The following is a 26912-nucleotide window of genomic DNA, read 5'->3' as shown; positions in this document are numbered from 1 at the left end:
TGTACTTTTTACTCAAATGCATTTCCATTGACAACTGCCGTTACTTGTTACATTTCGTACAGTTGGTCGTCACCGAATTTTCTCTGCATTGGCTGGCATAACGTGGTGAAAACATGCAGTCATTTCCCACTCTTTTAAAAAATATCTGGTGGCTGATAAAGGGTGATACCGCCATCTACAGGGCATTGTATTATCTCATAAAAAACACATTTTCAGTGTACATGAATGCTAAGTTACTCACACATACAAAGCACTGTCTAAAAGTCATGCATTCAAACTGGCTAAATCTAGGCGATTAAAAGTATTGATATCAAAATGACGCCAGGTTACTGTACTACAAACTATATATCTTTCCTCACCGAAATTAAAGAAGCTGTATTCCAAAGCAATGCTACCCAATGTTTTCTTAACAAAGAAGGCACATGACAATTCAGACATGCCTGCCCCTTTTTTAAACTGGCAATGTAGCACCTTACGCCTTTGCACTATACAGAGATGTAAGATGTTGTGCTTGGACATCATGGTTGGACAGACGAATCCTCTTCCTGGGCTTTGTAAAATCTGTCTTACATTACATTGTTATGAAGTATTCGGTTGTCATTCCATTTTAAATTACTACCGCTGGTTTTGCGATAGGGGATGAATACCGCATGGGAGCCCCCTGGTGGCCACGGGGGCCCTAAGCAGCCGCTTAGTTCGCTTATGCCTCGGGCCGGCCCTGCATGCATTATTTCCCAGTAAAACAGAAGGTGGGCAGACACTCACATTTCACATTGACTGCAGGGGAAGTGACTCCTCCTGTAGCACAGGAGTACAGATCTGTATCATCAGTGCTGGCTACATTGAGGGAGTATTTATACTCATAGGGCACAACTTTTTCATTCTTGTACCAGGTAAAGGTTGCGGTGCCTCTCAAAGTGCAGGTGCTGCTACAGGTCAGTGTTACACTCTGTGCCTCAATCTCTGTCACTTTCACCTGAAGACCTGCACACAAGAATCAACATGATAAATAGACCATTCTGTTTCTATTAGAAAATGATTAGGAGTATTGCCAGTTCACAGTATATAAAGCAAGTTTAGAATTACCTGTAACTGTCAATGAGACTCCAGGATGACCGGTATATTTTCCACCATAACGGTCGGTCAGGAACTTGAAGCGATATATTGCTGTATGAATGTTCTCTGCACTGTGTGAGATGTGGGATATGAGTAAGTGCAGCTCATGTCTACTGAAGACCCCTTTAAGGCACAGATTCTCTCAGGGGTGTAAGTCACTCCCCATCCCCTCTGGCTCAGAACACCTGAAAAATACACACACACACACGCGCACGGGCGCACACACACATACACACACACGCACATCCACACACACATACACACGCAGACACACACATGCACATGTATACATATACACACACACACGCACACACATACACACAAACACAAGTATACATACACACACACACACACATGCGCACACATATGCAAATGCACGCACACACACACACACACAAATTCACGCATGCAAACACTCACACACACAAACACACTGCTCAGAAATCCTTTAAAACACAGATGTGTTGGCAACATGACAGCTAAGGGATACAATTAACAAAACTTTAAAACAAGTGCACCTAACTTCTCCAAAACTATGGAACATCAATAATTGTACTTGTATTTCAATACTAACTTATGTCAGTAGATGGCAGTAGCCTCCGATCAATGTGAGATTCGCAGGTACAGGAAGTCTTGCTTAGTAGCTAGCTTTGCTAGAATGTAGTAGCAAACCAAGCTAGTTATGAGCGAGTGTCTGCGTATACCGTTGGCTGAAAACTGTTATGTTTTGCTTACAGTGAAAACAAACTGGTTTTAATTTAAACGTGCCACAGATATTTATATCATGCCTCTGTCTCAGTTTCAATGCTGAGTATGAAGAGGAACTTCATCTTATCAGTTTTATCTTATATCCCCTCTCTTCTCAGATGAGCGATGTTGCACTACTCTAAACTAATGTACTGTAGAACATTATTTTATATTAATTATATACATTCTTTAATGTATTTTAACTGCATTCACTTTTGTTGCTTCTGATTGAGTTTATGAAGGGAGACTAATGAATAGTAACACATGCTGATAAATACTGTATATGTAGACTGAAACATCAGAACAACATTTGGAAAAAAAACATACAAACAATTTACCTGACGCAGAGAGAACGATTACCAACAAGGTATTGAAGAGCATGGCTGCATCAGATTGAAAATATTTATCCAAATACACATATACAGGTCTTGATTATTATTTACACTGTGAAAATGAACAGTAGAAATAGAGACTCTCAGAGTATTCTATTTATTAGCAAAAATACCAGACTAACAAATACTACACAAGAGCACACAGTGAGTTTGTGTTGCTAATGTCCCTAAATACTCCTTTTTTATGAAGAGCTCACACAGTCCAGACAGCAAAGACTCAGACAGGATGTTACTTGACAATTGATATTTGTATGGAAGAAACAACAATCATTTCTAGTCTGAAAATACATTTTATTTTTTGATTTATCCCAGTTCAATCTTCTTGCACCACAAAATATTGTGACGTAGTTTTGGCTAAATGAAATAATATGATAATGCACTTACCAGGAGAGAGTTCTGATTTGGCCTCAGTGCTTTGCTAATGAGCCATTAGTATTAAACAGCCTTACAGACAGAGCAGTGTGGCTGAATGTGACTGCAAAGGAAGTGCTTCACACTAAATATAAAAGTAGAATGTGCTGTTGCAGAACTGACTCACTTCCCCTTTTTTCCTAAAAGTCATGCACATTTGAGATTTTATCAGAAAAACGGTTGAAGAAAATGAACACAGTCGTTTGCTTTGTGTCTGGACTGGACCAGTAGTGCCTTTTAAAAAAGACTGGGTAATTCTCATTTCTCACGCCCCACTGTGTCATTGAAATTGAGATAAATGAAGATTTAAATATCAATATCAATGAGAACGGCTGTTCTTCATCAGAATCATTTGTAACTATGTTTATGTTTGCATATTACGCTTATAAAATAAACATAACAATTATGTTTACAAAAATGATTCCAGATATTAATCATTCTGACATAAATGGAGTAATGAAGGCAAACTTTGCATTTTTAAGTATTCCTGAATACACATGCCCTTGCAGACAGATATAATCACACACACACACACACACACACACACACACATAAATAAGCACATGTATCAATTTAGCAGAGACCTTTCTTCCATTCACAGATGTCAAAATAACAGTCATTGTTTCTGTTCAAAATATAGATATATGTCAGTACATCTGTGTCTAGCAAAATGACCATTATATTCATGAGATATAAAAAAGCAATAACGAATAAAAATCCAGCTTCCAGCTGCATGTGCATGACTGAACTGAAACATCTGTGACTGCATTGGCAAAGTGCACTAAAGCTACCAGCAGTAAGCTAGTTAGTTAACTAGTTATCTACTAGTTATCTGCTAACTGTTGCTAAGGCCTGAGGCTTGGCCTATTCCAGTACATGTACAGTATAACCAGTCTGTAAAATCAGCAGAGATTAATTTTAATGAGACTGTAAAAGGTGTGATAGGCATCAGGCACAGGTAAACACATATACTTCAGGAGCCCCATGCAAAATCCATTACCTAAACCAGATTATTTAATTCAGTTTAGTAAAAGATCTTGCAAGAAATTGATCTGAAACGCTCATACAGGACTCACATACTGCAGTAATAGTGCCATCTACAGGCAAACAAAATGCACTGCATTCATCTCTCCTCCTGAGGTTAATTTCACTGCCACAAACAGCAAGTGTGACCTACATGAATCTGGGTGTTACAGATTCTTTTTTTTTCTTTTCTTTTTTTTTCAGTTTTTTAAAGATATTTTATATACATATATATATATTATATATATATATATATATATATATATATATATATATATATATAAATTAGCCTTTTCTCATTTGGAAATCCTGCAGACCCTGTGAGATGTTTTTTTTTAAAGGTCAGAGGGTCAAAGGCCCATTTAGTGCTGTACCTGCACATGTTCTATTCCATCAACAGAACTCAGGGGGTAACACCTACAGTACATGGTCTACTCACAAAATTCTTCAAGCATATGTTTTTTTGTTTGTTTCATTGAATGATTGGTTAAAAAATTAATGGTACGCTCTAACGTTTCGTCATACAAAAACCGAAAAAAAAAAAAAAATGAACACTATGAATGTGAAGAACAAATTTAAATTATGTGAGTTTACACTCTACACGGGATCAGTTCAGTAATAAGCATAATATAATCACAAAATGTGCACAAGAATGTCTGTAATAGTAAATGTTATACAAGTATTAATAAAAATAATAATAATAATCTTTGAATTACATATAAAGCCCATTTCTCCAGTATATTTGGCCAACGAATACATTCAGCAATGATAATGGCTTTCAGGTACCAACATCATGATAATACTTTGTGTACAATATGAAGACATGAGCTGTTATGCATGTAAATGTTGATAGAATGCCAAAGGAATGATCCATTCTGGGTACATCTTTGCAGACTCCAATAACCACAGTCATCCTGGTCATGTGACAAAGGCACAGCATGTGACCTGAGTTCATGAGGAGAGTTTATGTTCACTGGTTTTAATAAATACTCTAAAATGTATCATCCAGTGAAGGAAATTTTTGGTTCATACCGCCTTACTTTGCAGACAATCTGTTGTTCAAGAAAAAACTCACACATTCAAAAGAAATGTTCAAATTTACACTGAATAACCAGCATTGGTCCACAGTTTATGAAGCAAGATATCTTCCTGGTTTATTTTCACATGTCCAGTTTTCGAAGTGTGCTGTAGAGAACACAGTCTTCCTTTACGGATGGGGCTGGTGACCTGCATGGAGAAAACAGCGCATTTGGACTCTATTAAAGTCACAGACATTCTCATTCTCATTTAAGCCAATCCTGCCTGAGCCTTTATCACATTTAGACACACCTTGCAACATGAAGCACAAGCAGAAGCTTTAGCCACAGAACAGTTATCTGGAATTTTGGAAAACATTACATCACTGTGATGTCACACAGCAAGGAGATTAAAAGAGAAGAAAGTTGACAAGCAGAACAAACCAAATGATGAATCTAGATCAGCGGAACATCCAGTCCTCGTGTTACCACATTCTTCTTTTTGACCAGGCAGAGAAGTTCTTAGCAAAGCAGCAGCGAGAGATTACAACATTTTAAAATACTTGAACTGGGCTTTGGGACTGCAACAAACAAATAACCAAAATATAGAATTAGTGTGCATCAAGCCAACACCCGGTCCTACAAACACATAAATAGGCCTATATAAACTGTTACAGATGTACTGAGAAGTACTGGAATCTCAGAAATGCTCATTTGTATTTTTGTTTCCAGGGTTTGTTTTGTACATGCTTACATGACCAAGTGTTATGGATGCACATTTTTTGGCTACCATTCATCTCTAATATTGTACACGCTGATGTAAATGTCACACATCTACTATGGTTAGAATCTAAATACTTCTTTGTGTTTTTGTTTCCAACATAAATCACAGCACAACCATCTCAGCTCTCCCCAGTGAGACACTCTGGTCTATTATCCAGTGAGAAACTCTGGTCTATCCAGAGAGACACTCTGGTCTATGCAGTGAGACACTCTGGTCAATCCAGTGAGACGCTCTGGTCTATCCAGTGAGACGCTCTGGTCTATCCAGTGAGACGCTCTGGTTGTGGGTGTTAGTGGGCTGAACAGAGGAGTAGAGGGGAACTTCACCGTCGTCTCTGTCCGTACCCTGTGTTCCAGTGTGACTCATTGCCATCTCTGAGAAGTTGCCATCAATGGGACTTTTATTCCCCTGCAGGGTAAAGAAAAGAGGCAGGAGAAGGTTGGGAAAGTTTCACAGAAAGGTCCTGTTCATTTCAGTGAGCTTTTCAGAGCTGGAGTGAGCTACTCGCCCCCATTAATGACAAAACATCAATTTAACCTGATATAAAAAAAATCAGCTAATGAATCAATGTTTTATTTTCAAATACATGCCATCAGCAGTTCAATATCGACTGAACCAGACATACAAACTTAATACACTTAATACGATTTCTTGTCTCTAACATGACCTGTTTTACAGTGGGTTTGCATAAAATTTTGGAAAGATTGCATTCTGAAGTACTTCTTTCATTCCAAAGCATATATTTGCAATAACCTGTAGCAATAAACCACCATCACAACAATAATCTGTGTGTATTTATTCACTGGAAACAGGTGAATACAACACATACAGTAAAAGTCACTCTCCCTGGCTCTCTATGCAATGCACAGATAATTACATGCGCATAAGCAGTATTGTACTGTGTAACGTTACTGTCACATACTGCAACCCCTTTTGAGAAAATGAAACTGTTCTTAACAGGGGAATACACATAATAAACTCCTGAAATATTTCCGTTAAGCATGTCAACACACATAGAAGATCATAACCTCATTCTGTAAATCTGTACATAATCTAATAAACCTTCAAGGTCACATGGCACACACTGCTATGCTTTCTACTTATTTGTAAGAAAGTTTTATTTATTTATTTAGGATCCCCATTAGCAATACACAGGTGCTATATAAATAAATAAATCATGTCTCATGATTACTGTTATAAAGCATTATGAGTATTAATCAATCTTCATAACTCTAATTATACTGTATTATGAGCATATTATAATGCATTATAAGTATATAATGCATTATAGACAGGCATCATAGACAGTGTTAACCAAATTTCCGTTTTTGCTTAAAGAATGCATTATGCATTATCAAAATTATATTACATCCGTAGATAAATACATGTATGCATATATGTAGACTGATTTCATTAACTCACCTGCCTGTCCCCTTCTGTCTCATTTGTTGATTTTCTCCTCCTGATTATTCAGAGAAGAAAGAAAAATAAAAAGTAAATCTACCTTCAGACAAATCTTTAAACAGCCCCCTCTTGTATAAACAGCATTTTGCTTTTGTTTGAATGATGTGTATTGCTGAGGCAATAGTGCCCATGTATGTGTATATTTTTTATTGTTCAGATGTCAATTGGTTACAGGAAATGAGCCTGAGTTATAAGAGGTTTCTTCCGGCCCAGTAAATGTAGTTCTGCTTTATTCAAATCAACACTGGATCTCATGGGCAAATTGATGCTCTTGACAAGACTTTGTTATGGTCTGTAACTGTCCACATGATTCATATTAAGAACAAGCTTTAAGGGGATTCTGTTACCCCATCATACAGGTTTGATATTAAACTTATTGGGACACTAAAACACATCAGTCAGAGTTTATAAAATTGACATCTCAATAAAACAAAATGTCCAATAATGCAGTGGTCTAAGCACTAATCAGACATTAGAGAGGGGATATGGCATCAGAATGATGTAACGTAGCTAAAGCTTGAAAAAAACATTCCACAAAAATGTACACTCGTTTTAAACTATGAGTCTAAATCAGACATACAGTAATTCACACTGGATTGACTACAAACCGACTCATTTACAACCACGTACCTCAGGCACACACCCAGAAACACAAGAGCCAAAATTTCAGCCACTCCCACAGCTGCAGCCACGATCAGTGACTGACCTCCTAAGCAAAGTCAGAGAGATGTAGCCCTGTCAGTTATGATATAGCAGTGTTCATTTCACAACATGCCTCACCAAGGTCCTTAAGGCAAAAGTTTATAAATATTTAAATATGTCAGGAGGTAGCCTGACGGCTGTGCCTGATTCACTGGGGGATTGGTTATTGGAGTCTGGGTGCACATTCAGATCGGGGCCTAAGCCGATTCGCCGGTCGCGGGAGTTGGGGGCGTGGCACAGCTGTTTTGTGTTTGGTCCTAACAGCCTTGCAGGGATAAGAAGGCAGGTGAGAGGGAGAACACGAGAGACGCCGGGGAGGGTGTTTGGTTCCTCGGAAGAGGATTTTTCCTTTTTTTTCTTTTCTTTAAGTTAGTTTAAGTTTGTTGGGTTGGGTTGGGTTTCCGTTTCTTTGGTTATTATTTCTGTTTCTCTTTGTTTGAGCTGTCTCCCGTCCTTGGTGGTGGGCTGGCGGTCCCGGACGCTGCACTGGTGCCACGAGGAGCGAGCTGCGCCCAGACCAAGCGGAAAACGTGGTGGGATCCGGGGAGGAGCGGCGCTGTGCAGAGCCGGACTGGTCCTGTGGCAAGGACACTGCGCTACGTCAGCCAGGACCAACGCCGCGAGGGGAGACTCTGGACAAGCCCTGACGAGGGCGGAGGAACAGTGAGTCTCCCACTCCGAGACTGTAAAGCGCGGACCAGGACCGGAGCCGGCGCCGACTCACTCTCCAGCTACAGGGCGCAGCAGGGACTGCGTGGTAACCAGTGGAACTTCAAGAACCTACAGCGGACGGCAGAGTGGGCCGGGGCGCCACCCAGCAGACTAGAGACTGACGTGGACAGTGGGAGACAGCAGACCTTTGGGGGTTTGATTTATTTTTTTTATTTTATTTTTTTTTTGGATGTAGAGTGGCCCAGCAGTGAGGTGTGGGCCAGCTACATCCTTTCTTTGATTTGGCTGATTGTTTGTGGTGTGCGTGTGGGAGTGAGAGGTGTGAGTGTGCGTGAGACCCCGCCTGTGTTAGTGGCTCCCCCCGTGAGACGGCAGGGTGAGGTCTCCCCCCTCCGGCAGCGGGGCTGAGGCGCAGGGGGGCCAGAGTGGGTACACTGTTTTTTTGCTGAGTGTGGGCACGTGTGAGGGGAACCCCAGCGGCATAAAAGTGTGTGGTGTGTGAGGGGTGTTGCTCTTACCTGCGTCGGGGGCTCCGTGGAAGGGAAGGGGAGGGCCAGAGTGGAAGTGTTAGAGGAAGCCGGGGGGAAGAAGGAAGGGCGGGGTTGGTGCGAGATTGTGGCGTGCTCTGTTTTATGAATTAATTGTTAAATAAAAGTTTCCCTTTTACCTGCCTTGTCCTGATCTCCTGGTGGTGGGTGGGTTCCTGGGAAAAAAAAACATTGTTAGGTGGCCGGAGGCAGCGTGGGGCTGCTCCTGACGCCCGACAAATTTGGCGTAATCGACAGGATCCACCCAGGTATACCACCAGGCTATGGACGCACAGGAGGCAGCTGCTGCCGTGCCCCCACGGGGCGGCTACGGTGGGGTCGCTATGCCCTGGTTTGTGTGTGCCCCATGGGTCCCCAGGTTCTCCGGTGATGAAGGCACAGCCAAGTATGGGGAGTGGCGGGCTCAGGTACAGGCTATGCTCCGGGCGCAGGGCCTCACGGAAATCCAACAGGCTGATTTCATTGTGGGGGCTCTGGATGGGCGCGCCCGGCGGGAGGTGCTGCTGGTGCCGGCTGAGCGGCGGAACACGGCGGCCCTGGTGTGGGCCCTGTTGGAGGAGATCTTTGGTCGCCCTGTCCCCCTGGCCGTGGCCCGCTCCCGCTTTTTCCAGTGCCACCAGGGCTCGGAGGAGTCCCTGGAGGTGTACCTCCTGCGGCTGCGGGAGCTTCATGCGAGGTGGCGGGCCCGGGAGCCTGGGGACGAAGGGGCGGATGATGTCATCATCCGAGATCAGTTCCTCCTGGGCCTACGGAGGGGCCCCGTGCAACAGGAGCTCCAGCGACAGGTGCGGCGCCGCCCGGCTTCCACCTTTTCCGAGGTGAGCCGGGAGGCCCGGGAGCTGGAGTTGGAACAGCGGGGGGACGAGGGGGCAGCATGTTTTGTTTCTCATTCTAATCCATCTAGGGCACTGGAGGTTCCAGCGCCGGTCATGGACGTGGAGCGGTGGAAGGAGGAGGTGCGGGCAGAGCTGCGGCAGGAGCTCCAGGACCAGATGACAACCCTGGGGAAGACCCTCCTTTCAGAGATCCAGCAGCAGCTGTCGCGGGCCCCATTCCCCCAGACGGTGGGCGAGGCGGCGCAGCAGGAGCGGGGTCCTGTGGGGGCCAGGCTTGGGCGGAGGTCGGGCCGGTTCCAATGGGACACTGCGGGTCAACCGGTCTGTGTGGAGTGTGGGCAGGCCGGCCATATGCAGCGAGACTGCCCCCAGCGGGCGCCGTTAAACTCCCGACCCCGTCCGCAGTAGGGCGTGCGGGCGGGGTGCAACAGCAGGGAGATAGTAATTGCCCGCCGTCTGCAGCAATGCTGGGGGTTTGCCCTGAGGTGATGGTAGAAGCTGGGGGGGTGAAAGTGCCGTGCACCCTGGATACGGGCTCGCAGGTCACCCTGTTTAGCGAGGGGTTTTTCCGGCGATGGTTTGGCGATCTACCGGTGCGGGACACCACTAACCTAGAGTGGCTAACCCTCCGGGCGGCCAACGGGTTAGATATCCCATTTGTGGGCTATGCCCTCATGGATTTTGTGGTCGGGGGCGTGAAGGTTCCGGGGAAGGGGGTGATCGTCGTTCGTGATCAATGCCTGGGGTCAAACAACGCAATCCTAGGCATGAACGTGATCGCCCACTGCTGGGAGGAAGTGGTTAGGGGTGTGCAGCCCGGCTCTCTGACCTTTTCTGCCTCTCACCAGGGTCGGGCACGCCGGGCGTGGGATCGAGCCTTCGCCGCCTGTCGCCGGGTACGGTCCCGGGCGATGGCCCCACTGGAGGGTGTGGTACGTTTGACCCGGGGGGCGGATACGGAGGTCCCAGCGTGCTCCGAGGTGGTGCAGTGGCTACCGGTGGAGGGGTGGGAGAAGGTGGATGGGGAGATTTGTTTAATAGAGGGGGTGGTGGATGGAGGTGAGTGGCAAGTGGGCCGGGCTGTGGTCCGCGTGCGGGGGGGGAAGATCCCCCTCCGCGTGATTAACGTACACCCCTACCCTCTCTCCCTACCCAGGCGGCGCCCCCTGGCCACAGTGTCCCGCATTACCCCCTCGCAGATACAGGGTGAGCGTGACCTGGTGCTGCGGACCCCCCGACCGGGGGAAGTAGAGGTGGATGTGCGAACCGCGCAGGCGCCCTTAGGGGTAGGGAGCCCTCTGCCTTCTCCAGAGTTGGAGGGCCTCACCCCAGAGCAGCAAAATCGGGCTCGGGGCCTGTTGGAACGGTGGGCGGGGGTGTTCGCAGCACATGAGGAGGACTTTGGCCGGACCGAGGTGGTGTACCACCAGATACCGACTGGGAATGCTCCCCCTTGTCGGGAGCGGTATCGCCCTCTTCCCCCAGGTCTGTACCCGGAGCTGCGGTCCTTGGTGCAGGGGATGCTGGAGAGCGGGGTGATCACAGAGTTCCAGTCCTTGGGCCGCGCCAGTGGTCCTGGTCCGGAAGAAGGACGGTGCCTGGCGGTTCTGCGTGGACTACCGTCGCCTGAATGCGACCACCCATAAGGACGCCTACCCGCTCCCCAGAATCGAGGAATCGCTCACGGGGATGAAACGGGCGGAGTGGTTCTCGACCCTGGATTTGGCAAGCGGGTATTGGCAGGTGGCGGTGGACCCGCGGGACCGCGAGAAAACCGCTTTTGCCACACCCCTCGGGCTCTTCCAGTTCGAGCGGATGCCGTTCGGCCTGTGCAATGCTCCTGCCACATTCCAGAGGTTGATGCAGAGGTGTCTGGGGGACCTGGTACATAATTCCCTTTTAATATATCTGGATGATATTGTGGTCTTTTCCCCAGACTTTGAAGATCATCTGCATCACCTGGAGGCAGTGTTCGAGCGGCTGGGCCGGTACGGGCTGAAGCTCCAGCCCCAGAAGTGTCGCTTCTTCCAGAGGGAGGTGCGGTACCTGGGGCATGTGGTGAGCTCGAGGGGGGTGGCTACGGACCCGGACAAAACGGCTGCGGTCCAGGACTGGCCAGCCCCCGAGACGGTGCGGCAAGTGAGATCATTCCTCGGGTTTGCTGGTTACTATCGGCGATTCATCCCCGCTTTCTCTAAGATCGCGGCCCCCCTGCACCGATTGTTGGAGGGGACCGCGGCTCGGGGTAAGAGCACGCGACGAGTGGAGTGGGGGGTGGAGTGTCAGCGCGCCTTCGAGGCGTTGAAGGCAGCCCTGCTCTCCGCGCCCGTGCTCGCTTATGCAGACTTTACCCTTCCCTTTCGTGTTTATACAGATGCGAGTGAGGAGGGGCTGGGGGCCATCCTGTCCCAGGTACAGGATGGAAGCGAGAGGGTGATCGCGTACGCCAGCCGGAGCCTGCACCCCGCAGAGAGGAATGACCAGAACTATAGTGCCTTCAAGCTGGAGCTGCTGGCCCTGAAGTGGGCTGTGACCGAAAAGTTTAAAGACTACCTTTGGGGCGTAAAGGTCACAGCCTACACCGACCACAACCCCCTGGTACATCTGGCCACGGCACGGCTGGGGGCGACGGAGCAGCGGTGGGTGGGTCAGCTGGCTAGCTTTGATCTGGTAATCAGGTATCGGCCGGGGGCCCGCAATGCCAATGCCGACGCGCTGTCCCGGCTGCCCCGGGGCCCAGGGGTGGGGGAGGTGGGTCAGGTGTCCGGCAGCCCAACGGTGGAGGACACATGGGACTGGTTGACGCTGCAGCAGGAAGATGACCATCTGCGGGCTCTGGCTGAGCGGGTACGACTGGGGGAGCCCCCTCGGCGAGAGGAGCGGAGGGTGGCTCCACCGGAAGAGCGTAGGTGGTGGAGAGATTGGGAGCGGCTACGGGTAGAAGGGGGGGTTCTGTGCCGCCGGGTGGAAGACCCCGTGGAGGATGGGCCACTGTGGCAGGTGCTGGTGCCCCGGAGGGTGGCACGTGGCGTTTGGCAGCGGTACCATCAGGCCTTTGGCCACGTGGGCGCCAATAAGGCGGAAGCTGTCCTGCGACGGCGGTTCTACTGGCCGGGGTTGGGGAGCGACGTCCGGCAGTGGACCGCTGAGTGCAGGCAGTGTGTGATGGCCAAGGCCGGGCCAGAAGCACGGGCCCCCCTGGTCCCCCTCTCCACCTCCTACCCGCTGGAGGTGGTGGCTATGGACCATCTTGCGCTGGGGCGTCCCGGTGATGAGTACCCGTACCTGCTGGTCCTCACCGATTTGTTTTCCAGGTACGGCTGGGCGGTACCAGTACGGGACCAGTCGGCCGGAACCGTGGTGAGGGCTTTGTGGGGATCAGTGGTGCAACACTGGGGGTGTCCCGAGCGGCTCCTCTCTGACCGAGGGGCGGCCTTTGAGTCCTCCCTGGTGGCGTCGTTCTGCGAGCTCTATGGGTGCACAAAGATCCGCACTACCCCCTACCACCCACAGGGCAATGGGGCCTGCGAGCGTTTCAACCAGACGCTGCTGTCTCTCCTGGGGTCTCTCCAGGAGGGGGAACAGGGCCGGTGGCCGGAGCACCTGCCCGCTCTGCTCCAGGGGTACAACAACACCGTACACAGCAGCACCGGCTTCGCCCCGCACTACGACCTGACCGGGCGCCATGCTCGGCTCCCGGTGGACCTGGCAATGAATGTGCCCCCCGCCCCAAGGAAATGGGACATGGAGGGGTGGGTGCGGGCACACCATCGTACCTTGTCCTGGACGTACCGCAAGGTACTGGAGTCAGTGCGGCGCCAGCAACAGCAGGACAAGACAAGGTACGATCGGCGGCTAAAGACCTTGCCGTTATTGCCGGGGGACCGGGTGCTGGTGCGGAACTTCCGGCGCCGGGAGCGAGGTAAGCTGGCCCCAAGGTGGTCTCCCCGTCCTTTTGTTGTTGTGCGCCAGCTGCAGCCAGGAGGACCGGTGTATGTGGTCCGGCCTGAGGGAGGTCAGGACGAGCGGACCCTACACCGGAACAACTTGCGTGCCTGTCCGGTGGGCGACGCCTGGAGGGAGCCCCCAGGTGAGGATGAGGCCGGCCGGGGGCCAGAACCAGGGCCACGAATATGGGCCTGGGGCTGGAACCCGGTGTGGGTCCCGGCCCGGGGTCCTGTGGTTGAGGCTGCTGCTCCTCCAGAGGAACCGCAGCAGGTGGTGGTGGCTGAACCCCCTGAGCGGCCGGAGGAGGTGCCTCCCCGTCGTTCCACCCGTGAGACGAGGGGGCAGCCTCCACGCCGGTATAGTGAATTTGTGCCGTAGATGTAGTCGGGACGACTACATATCTAGCGGGGGGGAATGTCAGGAGGTAGCCTGACGGCTGTGCCTGATTCACTGGGGGATTGGTTATTGGAGTCTGGGTGCACATTCAGATCGGGGCCTAAGCCGATTCGCCGGTCGCGGGAGTTGGGGGCGTGGCACAGCTGTTTTGTGTTTGGTCCTAACAGCCTTGCAGGGATAAGAAGGCAGGTGAGAGGGAGAACACGAGAGACGCCGGGGAGGGTGTTTGGTTCCTCGGAAGAGGATTTTTCCTTTTTTTCTTTTCTTTAAGTTAGTTTAAGTTTGTTGGGTTGGGTTTCCGTTTCTTTGGTTATTATTTCTGTTTCTCTTTGTTTGAGCTGTCTCCCGTCCTTGGTGGTGGGCTGGCGGTCCCGGACGCTGCACTGGTGCCACGAGGAGCGAGCTGCGCCCAGACCAAGCGGAAAACGTGGTGGGATCCGGGGAGGAGCGGCGCTGTGCAGAGCCGGACTGGTCCTGTGGCAAGGACACTGCGCTACGTCAGCCAGGACCAACGCCGCGAGGGGAGACTCTGGACAAGCCCTGACGAGGGCGGAGGAACAGTGAGTCTCCCACTCCGAGACTGTAAAGCGCGGACCAGGACCGGAGCCGGCGCCGACTCACTCTCCAGCTACAGGGCGCAGCAGGGACTGCGTGGTAACCAGTGGAACTTCAAGAACCTACAGCGGACGGCAGAGTGGGCCGGGGCGCCACCCAGCAGACTAGAGACTGACGTGGACAGTGGGAGACAGCAGACCTTTGGGGGTTTGATTTATTTTTCTTTTTTTCTTTTTTTTTTGGATGTAGAGTGGCCCAGCAGTGAGGTGTGGGCCAGCTACATCCTTTCTTTGATTTGGCTGATTGTTTGTGGTGTGCGTGTGGGAGTGAGAGGTGTGAGTGTGCGTGAGACCCCACCTGTGTTAGTGGCTCCCCCCGTGAGACGGCAGGGTGAGGTCTCCCCCCTCCGGCAGCGGGGCTGAGGCGCAGGGGGGCCAGAGTGGGTACACTGTTTTTTTGCTGAGTGTGGGCACGTGTGAGGGGAACCCCAGCGGCATAAAAGTGTGTGGTGTGTGAGGGGTGTTGCTCTTACCTGCGTCGGGGGCTCCGTGGAAGGGAAGGGGAGGGCCAGAGTGGAAGTGTTAGAGGAAGCCGGGGGGAAGAAGGAAGGGCGGGGTTGGTGCGAGATTGTGGCGTGCTCTGTTTTATGAATTAATTGTTAAATAAAAGTTTCCCTTTTACCTGCCTTGTCCTGATCTCCTGGTGGTGGGTGGGTTCCTGGGAAAAAAAAACATTGTTAGGTGGCCGGAGGCAGCGTGGGGCTGCTCCTGACGCCCGACAAATACACCCCTTATATGCCTGCCTTTACTGGAGATTTCTGTACATTTGAATTTTACTGAATTCAATGCTGGCATCATGATACTTTTAGTTACACTGCTCATCATCATTATCTACCATGATCCGGTTTGGATTGTGGCACCAATATTATGATCAGCATTGCTTTGTAGCCTCTGGATCATAATCAGTATCACATAAAATATTGTATCAAATATGTTCTGGCCCTACCTTGCACTGTGACCAGTAGAGCAGAAGCTTTAGCTGAGAGAGCTGTGTCGGCTAGTACAGGAACCAGATATGGGCATGCATACCCTAATTCCCCCAAAAAATATAAACTATAATCTAAATGGGGGTGATGTACTGCATATTGTTTTGGAGGTGATGAAATCCATATATGATTATCCATTATGACCTTTACAAGTAAGTCATACTTTCTTGTCTAGATGAAGGCTGGTCCTAGTTATACATTATTTTCAGTGATACAATGACTAAAAAAATCAAACACGCAAGTAATCTATAACAGATTCTGAAACAGAAACAGTCACCTTTGACAAGTGATCTACAATAATATCCCTATTATTTTGAACACTCACCTTCTGTGTTGATTGACACAGCAGTAGAATTCTGACCTCCATGTTTATTCCGTGCCTCACAGTAGTACTGTCCTCTGTTCCAGGGTGTAAAGTTAGAAAAGTTCAAACTCTGTACAGATCCTGCCTGCCAGACAGTTTCATTCTTCTTAAACCAGGTGTAGTTCTGCACTGGTGGGTTGGCATCGCTGCTGCAGGTCAGAGTCACTGAACTGCCCTCCACTATTTCACCAGAGGGGCTCACTGATACTGAGACGCTCTTCGGACGATCTGAAAGAGAAAAAAACAGGTAATGCAGATTTAAATAAAAGTCACACTGAGGTATTCTTGGGAACATAAAATCATTAGAAAAATGTGTTAAATTCCATATCATTTCTCACTCTTTGTGTTGCGTCTGAAAACACTAGTAGAGACATTGATTTCAAAGTAATCTTTATAATGGAGTTGAAATCTCACAATGTGATGTGGAGGAGTGGTGTGGTTAGGGCGCCATGTGCAGGCGGAGAGGGAGCAGTATAGCTGGCCTACAACCACGCCTGTTTGCAGTTACATTTGATTGGTAATAGTTTATATGCTCTGCCTGCAGTGAGACCGGGGTGCTGGAATGAGAGACACACGCAGGAGCGGCATGCCATCTAATCCCCGTCCTCATCGTCTGTGTTTTGTTTTGTTTTGTTTTGTTTTAGTTTCCGTGTTTTTGGTATCGAGCGCACAATAAAGCCTTGGTGTCTCTAACAATGACGGATTGTGTGGTTTGTGGGGAAAAGGACTGCAGAACCTGTTACAGTAAATATCCCAGTACATCATGCTTTGTTACAAAATGAACTGGATATACTGTAGCTTTTTATGGTAGTTGGAAAATGACACAGCAGAATCAAGTTTTTAAAAGTGACAGAAGTATTTAGATACGTCTTTTTAGCATCTTCATTAATAATGGTAACTTCATTTTTTAAAGTTGATCAGCTGCATGTGGTACCTTATTTGCCCTTTGCAAACTCAAAATGACTACACGTTTTACCTAAGACATGTCAGTATGATCAGACTCATCACTGTATGATAATGTAATTATATGTGATTCCTCCTCCACTGGCCAGTGTGATTGCTTTACTCAGTGTCTTACTGCTGTTAAGTTACCCAAAGACACTCAAGAGATACTGACTCTCTGCTCTGTGTGTCTGAAGCTGAGATGCACTGATATACTCACACTGCACATCAAGACGTTTAGGAGGAGATCTGTTTGTCCCAACCCCATTCCCTGCCTCACAGTAGTATTCTCCTGCATCCTGCAGTGTGGTGGTTTTAATGGTGTACCTGGATCCTCCCCATGGGGATACAGCTCTTTTATTCTTATACCAGGTGTATCTCTGCACTGGTGGGTTGCCATCGCTGATGCAGGTCAGAGTCACTGAACTGCCCTCCATTATTTCATCAGAGGGGCTCACTGATACTGAGACGCTCTTTGGAGGATCTGAAAGAGAAAATAGCAGGTCCTGAAGTTTTTTATAGATGTCACACTGAGGTCTTCTTGGGAGCATCTAAAATCATTAGAACAATGTGTTAAATTCCATATAATTTCTCACTCACTGTGTTGCGTCTCAAAACACTACCAGAGACATTTATTTCAAAGTAACGTTTATAATGGAGCTGAAATCTCACAACGTGATGTGGAGGAGTGGTGTGGTTAGGCCGCCATCTGCAGGCAGAGTGGGAGCAGTACAGCTGGCTAACAACCACGCCTGTTTGCAGTTACAATTGATTGGTAATAGTTTATATGCTCTGCCTGCAGTGAGACCGGGGTGCTGGAATGAGAGATGCATGTGGGAGCGGCATGCCATCTAATCCCCATCCTTATCGGGTGTGTATTGTTTTGTTTTGTTTCCGTGTTATTGGTTTTGAGCGCACAATAAAGCCTTGGTGCCTCTAACAACGACGGATTGTGTGGTTTGTGGGGAAAAGGACTGCAGAACCTGTTACAATAAATATCCCAGTATGTCATGCTTTGTTAAAAAATGAACCGGATATACTGTAGCTTTTTAAGGTAGTTGGAAAATGACACAGCAGAATCAAGTTTTCAAAAGTGACAGAAGTATTTAGATATGTCTTTTTAGCATCTTCATTAATAATGATAACTTCATTTTTAAAAGTTGACCAACAGCATGTGGTACCTTTTTTGCCCTCTGTAAACTCAGAATGACTACATGATTTACCTAAGACATGTCAGTATGATCAGGCTCATCACTGTATGATAATGTAATTATATCTGATTTCTCGTCCACTGGCCAGTGTGACTGCTTTACTCAGTGTCTTACTGCTGTGAAGTGACCCAAAGACACTCAGGAGATACTGATTCTCTGTCTGTCTGAACCTGAGATGCACTGAAATACTCACATTGCACATCAAGACGTATAAGAGGAGATGTGTTTGTCCCAATCACATTCTGTGCCGCACAGTAGTATTCTTCTGCATCCTGCAGTGTGATGCTTTTAATGGTGTAACTGGATCCTGTCCATGAGAGTTTAGCTCTATTCTTATACCAGGTGTATTTCTGCACTGGTGGGTTGGCATTATTCATGCAGGTCAGAGTCACTGAACTGCCCTCCACTATTTCACCAGAGGGGCTCACTGATACTGAGATCCTCTTCGGAGGATCTGAAAGAGAAAATAACAGGTCTTGCAGTTTTAATTAAAATTCACACAGAGGTTTTGTTTGGAGCATCTAAAATCATTAGAAAAATCTGTAAAATTCCATGTAATTTCTCAGTCATTGTGTTGCGTCTCAGAACACTAGTAGAGACATTTATTTCAAAGTAATGTTTATAATGGAGCTGAAATCTCACAACGTGATGTGGAGAAGTTGTGTGGTTAGGGCATCATCTGCAGGCAGAGTGGGAGCAGTATAGCTGGCCTACAACCACGCCTGTTTGCAGTTACAATTGATTGGTAATGGTTTATATGCTCTGCCTGCAGTGAGACCGGGGTGCTGGAATGAGAGACGCACGCGGGAGCGGCATGCCATCTAATCCCCGTCCTTATCGTGCGTGTTTTGTTTTGTTTTGTTTCCGTGTTTTTGGTATCGAGCGCACAATAAATCCTTGGTGCCTCTAACAACGACGGAGTGTGTGGTTTGTGGGGAAAAGGACTGCAGAACCTGTTACAATAAATATCCCAGTATGTCATGCTTTGTTACAAAATGAACTGGATATACTGTAGCTTTTTATGGTAGTTGGAAAATGACACAGCAGAATCAAGTTTTCAAAAGTGACAGAAGTATTTAGATAGGTCTTTTTAGCATCTTCATTAATATTGATAACTTCATTTTTTAAAGTTGACCAGCAGCATGTGGTACCTTTTTTGCCCTTTGCAAACTCAAAATGACTACACGATTTACCTAAGTCATGTCAGTATGATCAGACTCATCACTGTATGATAATGTAATTATATCTGATTTCTCCTCCACTGGCCAGTGTGACTGCTTTACTCACTGTCTTACTGCTGTGAAGTTACCCAAAGACACTCAGGAGATACTGACTCTCTGCTCTGTGTGTCTGAAGCTGAGATGCACTGAAATACTCACACTGCACATCTAGACGTTTAGGAGGAGATTGTTCTGTCCCAATCACATTCTGTGCCGCACAGTAGTATTCTCCTGCATTCTGCAGTGTGATGCTTTTAATGGTGTAAATGGATCCTCTCCATGAGAGTTCAGCTCTATTCTTATACCAGGTGTATTTCTGCACTGGTGGGTTGGCATTATTCATGCAGGTCAGAGTCACTGCACTGCCCTCCACTATTTCACCAGAGGGGCTCACTGATACTGAGACGCTCTTCGGAGGATCTGAAAGAGAAAATAACAGGTCTTGCAGATTTAATTAAAAGTCACACTGAGATGTTCTTGGGAACATCAAAATCATTAGAAAAATGTGTTAAATTCCATAATATTCTCACTCACTGTGTTGCATCTCAACACACTAGTAGAGACATTTATTTCAAAGTAATGTTTATAATGGAGCTGAAATCTCACAATGTGATGTGCAGGAGTGGTGTGGTTAGGGCGCCATCTACAGGTGGAGTGGGAGCAGTACAGCTGGCTAATAACCACACCTGTTTGCAATTACAATTGATTGGTAATGGTTTATATGCTCTGCCTGCAGTGAGACCGGGGTGCTGGAATGAGAGACGCACGCGGGAGCGGCATGCCATCTAATCCCCGTCTTTATCGTGCGTGTTTTGTTTTGGTTTTGTTTCCGTGTTATTGGTATCGAGGGCACAATAAAGCCTTGGTGCCTCTAACAACGACGGATTGTGTGGTTTGTGGGGAAAAGGACTGCAGAACCTGTTACAATAAATATCCCAGTATGTCATGCTTTGTTAAAAAATGAACTGGATATACTGTAGCTTTTTATGGTAGTTGGAAAATGACACAGCAGAATCAAGTTTTCAAAAGTGACAGCCGTATTTAGATATGTCTTTTTAGCATCTTCATTAATAATGATAACTTCATTTTTAAAAGTTGAACAGCAGCATGTGATACCATTTTTGCCCTTTGCAAACTCAAAATGACCACAAGTTTTACCTAAGACATGTCAGTATGATCAGGCTCATCACTGTATGGTAATGTAATTATACCTGATTTCTCCTCCACTGGCCAGTGTGACTGCTTTACTCAGTGTCTTACTGCTGTGAAGTTACCCAAAGACACTCAGGAGATACTGATTCTCTGTGTGTCTGAAGCTGAGATGCACTGAAATACTCACACTGCACATCTAGACGTTTAGGAGGAGATTGTTCTGTCCCAATCACATTCTGTGCCGCACAGTAGTATTCTCCTGCATTCTGCAGTGTGATGCTTTTAATGGTGTAAATGGATCCTCTCCATGAGAGTTCAGCTCTATTCTTATACCAGGTGTATTTCTGCACTGGTGGGTTGGCATTATTCATGCAGGTCAGAGTCACTGAACTGCCCTCCAATATTTTACCAGGGGGGCTCACTGATACTGAGACGCTCTTCGGAGGATCTGAAAGAGAAAATAACAGGTCTTGCAGTTTTAATTAAAATTCACACAGAGGTGTTCTTGGGAGCATCTAAAATCATTAGAAAAATGTGTTAAATTCCATATAATTTCTCAGTCATTGTGTTGCGTCTCAAAACACTAGTAGAGACATTTATTTCAAAGTAATGTTTATAATGGAGCTGAAATCTCACAATGTGATGTGGAGGAGTGGTGTGGTTAAGGAGCCATCTGCGGGTTGGAGTGGGAGCAGTATAGCTGGCTAACAACCACACCTGTTTGCAGTTACAATTGATTGGTAATGGTTTATATGCTCTGCCTGCAGTGAGACCGGGGTGCTGGAATGAGAGACGCACGCGGGAGCGGCATGTCATCTAATCCACGTTCTTATCGTCTGTATTTTGTTTTGTTTTGTTTTCCGTGTTTTTGGTATCGAGGGCACAATAAAGCCTTGGTGCCTCTAACAACGACGGATTGTGTGGTTTGTGGGGAAAAGGACTGCAGAACCTGTTACAATAAATATCCCAGTATGTCATGCTTTGTTAAAAAATGAACTGGATATACTGTAGCTTTTTATGGTAGTTGGAAAATGACGCAGCAGAATCAAGTGAATCAAGTATTTAGATATGTCTTTTTATCATCTTCATTAATAATGATAACTTCATTTTTTAAAGTTGAACAGCAGCATGTGGTACCTTTTTTGCCCTTTGCAAGCTCAAAATGACCACACGTTTTACCTAAGACATGTCAGTATGATCTGGCTCATCACTGCATGATAATGTAATTATAACTGATTTCTCCTCTACTGGTCAGTGTGACTGCTTTACTCAGTGTCTTACTGCTGTGAAGTTACCCAAAGACACTCAGGAGATACTGACTCTCTGCTCTGTGTGTTTGAAGCTGAGATGCACTGATATACTCACACTGCACATCAAGACCGTTAGGAGGAGTGATGTCTGTCTCAGTCCCATTCTCTGCCTCACAGTAGTATTCTCCTGCACATACACACACACGCACACACAAACACATATGCACACACACACGTGTACATGCACCCACACACATCCACACACGTACACACACGCACACATGTATTCATACACACACACACAAATGCGCACACATACGCAAATACACACATACACACACACACACACAGAAACACACTGCTCAGAAATGTTTCAAAACACAGATGTGTTGGCAATATGACAAATAAGGGATTCAATTAACAAAACTTTAACACAACTGCACCTAAAAACTCCAAAACTATAAAACATCAATAATTGTACTTGTGCTCCAATACTAACTGATGTCAGTAGATGGCAGTAGCCACCGATCAATGTGAGATTTGCAGGTACAGGAAGTCATGCTTAGTAGCTAGCTTTGCTAGAATGTGGTAGCAAACCAAGCAAGTTAAGAGCAATTGTCTGCATATACCTTCGGCCGAAAACTGTTATGTTTTGCTTGCAGTGAAAACAAACTGCTTTCATTAAAACGTGGCACCGGAATACTTGTGTCATCATTTTAAGAATGAAACATGCACAATCAACAGCTCCGATCATTTAGTACAGTCACAGATATTTATATCATGCCTCTGTCTCAGTTTCAATGCTGAGTGTGAAAAGGAACTTCATCTTAAAGGTTCTCCCTTTTTTCCCCTCTCTTCAGATGAGCGATGTTGCACTACTCTAAACTAATGTACTGTAGAACATTATTTTATATAAATTATATACATTCCTTAAAGCAATTTAAATGTATTTACTTTGGCTTCTTATTGAGATAATGAAGAGAGACTAATAAATATGAACACATGCTGATAAATACTTTATATGTAGACTGAAATATCAGAACTACATTTGGAAAAAAAAAAGAAAAAAACAATTTACCTGACACGGAGAGAACGATTACCAACAAGGTATTGAAGAGCATGGCTGCATCAGATTGAAAATATTTATCCAAATACACACATACAGGTCTTGATTATTATTTACACTGTGAAAATGAACAGCACAAAGAAAGACTGTCAGAGTATTCTATTAATTTGCAGAAATAGCATAATAACAATTACTACACAAGTACACACAGTGAGTTAATGTGCTGCTAATGCCTAAAAATGCTTTGGGTTTTATGAAGAGCTCACAAAGATTCCAGAAAGCAGAGACTCAAACAGCCTTTTACTTGATGAATGATATTTGTATCGAATGGGCTGCAATCATTTATAGTCCGAAAATGCATTTTATTTTATATTTGATTACAGTTCAATCTTCTTGCACCACAAAATACTGTGACGTAGTTTTGACTAAATGAAATGATATGATGATGCACTTAGCAGGAGAGAGTCCTGTTCTGGCCTCAGTGGCTTGCTAATGAGCCATTAGTATTAAACAGCCTTGCAGACAGAGCAGTGTGGCAGAATATGATCGCAAATGAAATGCTTCACACTAAATATAAAAGTGGAATGTGTTACAGTTCTGATTCACTTCCTGAAGATCATACACATTTTAAATTTTATTGGATACAAGAGTTTGAATAAAATATACAGAAACGTTTGCTTTGTGTCTCGACTGGACCAGTAGTGCCTTTTTCAAAAAGACTGGGTAATTCTCATTTCGTTGCCCCCACTGTATTATTGAAATTCAGATGTTAATAATTATGTTCATTTTTGCATATTATGCTTATAAAATAAACATAACTACTATGTTTTTATTAAAATGATTCTGGATTACAACACAAACTGTTGCTAAGATCTGAGGCTTTGCCTATTTCAATACATCCATCAATCCATCCATTATCAATACCCACTTATCCTGAGCTGGAGCTGGTGCTGGAGCCTATCCAAGCATGCATTGGGCGAGAGGCAGGAATACACTCTGGACAGGCTGCCAACCAATCGCAGGGAACACACACCATTCACTCACACATTCAAACCTATGGGTAATTTAGAGTCTCCAATTGGCCTTTTTGCATGTTTTTGGACCGTGGGAGGCAACCGGAGTGACCACAGACAGTTAAAGTGCTGCTCACTTCCTGCAGCCTGTTCTATTCTTTATTTTAATTCACATCTCAGTTCAGTGTCCTGAGGAGCAGCGCTGTTTCTGTGGTTGATGTTCACGTGACCTTTCAGAACTTTGGTTTTGCTTTGCCTGTTATACGGTCCTTCATGCACATAATTAGTTGCATTTCAATGCTGATATTTCATAAAGATGAGTTTTACAACATAAAACCTATTGTATAATATTATTATAGCATATTTCAAAGAGATTAATTTGATCCCCACGTGAACTAAATGGAATGCAGGCAAAACATGATGGCCATATGAAGAAAATAATGATAATATGTTTCAGAACAGAGGTTTGAGGTTCACAGTGCTTTACAATGCTCAAATAAACCTTAATACATTGATACACAAAATGAAACAATGTATGTAAAGAAAACAAATATAAATATGCATTCTTTCAAATATCTAAAACCAGACAGAAACTTAAATATGTGATCAATACAACAAGGCAATGTAAAATTAAGTACTAAAACACTGTTTTAAAAACATCTAGGACCTTACCTTTAAAAGTGACTTGAGTTTGGAGATTATAATCTGCACAGAATATAATACAATATGAGACTGTACTATCTTCAGACAGGGGTCTTGAGGACTATACAAAGGAAACGCACACAGACACACACACACACACACACACACACACGCACATTATTTCTAGAATAAAATTTAGTTTCACAAAAGTTGAAATGATGGCAAAATCTATTCTTCAGGAATAGAGCACACCAGTAAATGCAGTTCATTAACAGTTCTGCCCATGTCATGAAGGCAACGAAATCTACTCATCTCTGTTGCAGAGCTGAGCATAAAGAGGAACTTCAGATCAATTCTATGCTCTACATTTCACAATCCTGTGCTCTACATTTCATAGCAGATGTGTGGTAAAAACAAATGTAAAAAGATTCTGCTCAGCCTAGAATACCTAAACCAAATTCAAATTAAAATTCAAAATAACTTTATTTATCCATTAGGAACATCATTTGTGCAAAAGCGTCAGTGCATGCTCAGCACATAACCGGACAAACGACAAACACAGATTATGCAACATACAAGTGTAGATTAAAACAGATGTCCGCCAATAGGGCATCTAAACAAGGTATGTGATCTTGTGTATAAGATTTAGATTGTCATTTCCTGTAACATATGTCTTTAATTTTTTGCTTTCCCTGTCTAATGAGTTAAACAGGTTATGTGAAATCATAGTAATTCTAAATAGATTTCAGCTTCTGATAGATATTGTAACCCCTGTAAACTGGCATTAATAAGCAGAATTGAAGTAACTAAATTGTTTACCTGAGGCAGAGAGAAGGGCTTACAAAAATACTGTTGAGGTTGTTTGGGGCATGGCTGCATCGGCCTGAACATACATATAAAAAACATAACTTATATTATTGCCTTTTGTTTTTTAAGCCATAACCAAAATTCCACAAAATGAATCACTGATATTCAGCGTTTAACAGATAACATGGAAAGTAATTAAAAAAAAAGTTACTTTCAGAAAACAATTATCTTTTTTTTGTTTTTATTTTTTTATTATTATGATTTCTTTTTACATTATTTTAATTTTAAGAAAGCTAATTTACTGTTTTAACGAATGCTGTGCATATTTACCCCACTGGTCACATAGCCACCTTTCAGCAGTGAGAGAGACTGATCTCCATTAGGAACACTAGATTAGCACAGAATAAAGCACTCGCTGTAATCCGTAGATCAGAGAACAACAACACTGTACTTAAATTTTTTTACTGTTTGCAACAAATGCAACAAATTGAAGCGTGCAAAAATCAAAGATTTCTTCTCTCATCTTCTATCAAGGCACTCTATTGAATCATTACATTATTTTACAACTCAATGAAAAAATGTGTTAACAGCCATTAAGAATAAAACAGGGCTAAATCATGCACTTACGCTGGTAGAGGAGGTGTGATCTTAACGGTTTTCAAACTGTCTGAAAGGGCCCTGCTGACAGGCTCATATTTCTGAACATGGCAGACTGACTGTGATGTATGCAAAGCTTTAAGAATAATTGTTTCTATTTGTAAATATTATTACATTTTACTTTAACCAGGAGAGTCTCGTTGAGTGTCCTGGCCAAGACAGACAGCAGCTCACGCAGGTTTAACATGGTTGGAGAATGACAATATAAAATCAAATTACAGACAACATAGATTATTTTACAAGAATGTAACTTCACTGTGTAACTTGACATATTGGTACACAATAATGAATATAAAAACATTAAAGATCTACATGACCATCACAGCTGTGTAAAATGCGTTAACAGTAGTTTAAAAGCCAGAAAAAAGAGGGAACCATGTTCCAATGCGAATAACAATATTTTGCTGCTGTAGCCTAGCCTATAACCCCCAGATCAACATAGATATTGCACTTACTTTCGCAGAAGATATAAGGAGCGGACAGGTGTAGTTAACTGTGTGAAAGTGTCACAGCTGTGGGGCCCCAAAGCGGGTACTGTGAGGTGCCCCTGCTTGGCTCTTTTGTGCAGAGGAGTAGCGGGCGGGGCTATGGGTGAAGCTGCCTAATTTCAGGCGAGAGCCACCCTGACCACAGACAGTTAAAGCGCTGCTCACTTCCTGCAGCCTGTTCTATTCTTTATTTTATTTCACACCTCAGCTCAGTTTGGGTGGAGCAGCATTGTATCTCTGTTTGATGTTCATGTGACCTTTTAGATCTTTGGTTTAGCTTTGCCTGTTATACGGTCCTTCATGCACATAATTAGTTGCATTTCAATGCTTATACTTCATGAAGATGATTTTTACTACATACAGCCGATTGGATTATTGTATCTTTCACATTTCACAGAAATGAAATAGATGCCCACACGTGAATAAAATGGAATTTATATGAATA

The 26912-nt window shown here is 45.1% G+C and overlaps 1 protein-coding gene and 1 long non-coding RNA gene across 2 annotated transcripts in view; both read right to left on the bottom strand.

Moving 5' to 3' along the window:
* Positions 1–26912, bottom strand: part of LOC118232142 (basement membrane-specific heparan sulfate proteoglycan core protein-like) — a 1449502-nt gene that overhangs the window by 951215 nt on the left and 471375 nt on the right. The window lies entirely within an intron of this gene.
* LOC118232406 lies at positions 1588–26912 on the bottom strand. Its single transcript, XR_004766284.1, has 3 exons — positions 25335–26912; positions 24546–24636; positions 1588–2307 (listed from the first exon to the last, which is right to left on the bottom strand). It is a non-coding gene; the product is annotated as an uncharacterized LOC118232406 (long non-coding RNA).

Source organism: Anguilla anguilla, chromosome 1, assembly GCF_013347855.1.
Source record: "Anguilla anguilla isolate fAngAng1 chromosome 1, fAngAng1.pri, whole genome shotgun sequence".
Lineage (NCBI taxonomy): Eukaryota > Metazoa > Chordata > Actinopteri > Anguilliformes > Anguillidae > Anguilla > Anguilla anguilla.
The sequence above is the reverse complement of the archived record's forward strand: the minus strand, read 5'-3'. Positions and strand labels throughout refer to the sequence as shown.